Source organism: Cherax quadricarinatus, chromosome 13, assembly GCF_038502225.1.
Source record: "Cherax quadricarinatus isolate ZL_2023a chromosome 13, ASM3850222v1, whole genome shotgun sequence".
Lineage (NCBI taxonomy): Eukaryota > Metazoa > Arthropoda > Malacostraca > Decapoda > Parastacidae > Cherax > Cherax quadricarinatus.
This window is the reverse complement of record NC_091304.1, coordinates 16,822,472-16,825,198: the sequence shown is the minus strand read 5'-3', so window position 1 is coordinate 16,825,198 and position 2,727 is coordinate 16,822,472.

The following is a 2,727-nucleotide window of genomic DNA, read 5'->3' as shown; positions in this document are numbered from 1 at the left end:
TATATATATATATATATATATATATATATATATATATATATATATATATATATATATATATATATATATATATATATATATATATATATATATATATATATATATATATATATATATATATATTCGCAAACACACACACACACACACACTCGACACAGTTCCTCACAAGAGGTTACTGCAAAAGCTAGAGGATCAGGCACACATAACAGGAAAGGCACTGCAATGGATCAGAGAATACCTGACAGGGAGGCAACAACGAGTCATGGTACGTGACGAGGTGTCAGAGTGAGCGCCTGTGACAAGCGGGGTTCCACAGGGGTCAGTCCTAGAACCTGTGCTGTTCTTGGTATATGTGAACGACATAACGGAAGGGATAGACTCAGAAGCGTCCTTGTTTGCAGATAATGTGAAGTTAATGAGAAGAATCAAATCAGATGAGGATCAGGCAGGACTACAAAGAGACCTGGACAGGCTACAAGCCTGGCCCAGCAACTGGCTCCTTGAGTTTAACCCTGCCAAATGCAAAGTCATGAAGATTGGGGAAGGGCAAAGAAGACCGCAGACACAATATAGTTTAGATGGCCAAAGACTGCAAACCTCACTCACGGAAAAAGATCTGGGGGTGAGTATAACACCGAGCATATCTCCTGAGGCGCATATCAATCAGATAACTGCTGCAGCATACGGGCGCCTGGCAAACCTACGGACAGCGTTCCGATACCTCAGCAAGGATTCGTTCAAGACTCTGTATACCATTTACGTCAGGCCCATACTGGAGTATGCAGCACCAGTTTAGAATCCACACCTAGTCAAGCACGCCAGGAAATTAGAGAAGGTGCAAAGGTTTGCAACAAGACTAGTCCCAGAGCTACGGGGATTGTCCTACGAAGAAAGGTTGAGGGAAATCGGCCTGACGACACTAGAGGACAGGAGGGTCAGGGGAGACATGATAACGACATATAAAATACTGCGCGGAATAGACAAGGTGGACAAAGACAGGATGTTCCAGAGATGGGACACAGACACAAGAGGTCACAATTGGAAGTTGAAGACTCAGATGAATCAAAGGGATGTTAGGAAGTATTTCTTCAGTCATAGAGTAGTCAGGCCGTGGAATAGCCTAGAAAGTGACGTAGTGGAGGCGGGAACCATACATCGTTTTAAGACTAGGTATGATGAAGCTCATGGAGCAGAGAGAGAGAAGACCTAGTAGCGATCAGTGAAGAGGCTGGGCCAGGAGCTATGACTCGACCATTGCAACCACAAATAGGTGAGTACAAATAGGTGACTATACACACACACACACACACACACACACACACACACACACACACACACACACACACACACACACACACACACACACACACACACACACACACACACACACACACACATACACACACACACACACACACACACACACACATACACACACACACACACACACACACACACACACACACACACACACACACACACACACACACACACACACACACACACACACACACACACACACCAAACACACACACACACACACACACACACACACACACACACACACACACACACACATACACACACACATACACACACACACACACACACACACACACACACACACACACACACACACACACACACACACACACACACACACACACACACACACACACACACACACACACACACACACACACACACACACACACACACACACACACACACACACACACACATACACACACACATACACACACACACACACACACACACACACACACACACACACACACACACACACACACACACACACACACACACACACACACACACACACACACACACACACACACACACACACACATACACACACACACACACACACACATACACACACACACACACACACACACACACACACACACACACACACACACACACACACACACACACACACACACACACATACACACACACACACACACACACATACACACACACACACATACACACACACACACACACACACACACACACCAGCTCGTCAGTGTTTACAATGATGTGTTGCATCAGACAGGGACGACACTTGAAGGTTTTAACCAGAACATCGTCGTGAGGATGGTGAGGTGTAAACCTCCCTGACCTCCACCATCCTGGTCTGCACCTCTCTTATCTGTACCTGTCTGGTCTCCACCGCTCTGGTCTCCACAACTCTGGTCTCCACAACCCTTGTCTCCACAACTCTGGTCTCTACTACTCTGGTCTCCACCGCTCTGGTCTCCAACGCTCTGGTCTTCACCGCTCTGGTCTCCTCAATTCTGGCCTCCACTGCCCCAGTCTCCACAACTCTGGTCTCCACAACCCTTGTCTCCACAACTCTGGTCTCTACTACTCTGGTCTCCACCGCTCTGGTCTCCAACGCTCTGGCCTCCCCCGCTCTGGTCTCCAATATCGGGAGAATATAATTCACACTCTCTTGGCTTCAGCAACTCATTAATAACCCCCACACTTCGGCCAACGAATTCGAACCGATGTTTCGGTGCTTAGTGGGCCGTTATCAAGTCACTTGTGTCGAGACATGGAGTCCTGGAACCTTTCCGTGGATTGGCCCTGAGTGCCTCCCATCCTCCAGGCACTGTGACGCCCCTACGGGTCTAGGACTTTCACCTGATTTATACGAAACTAATACTAAAAAAAAGCCAGCTACTCCTTTCTGGCGTG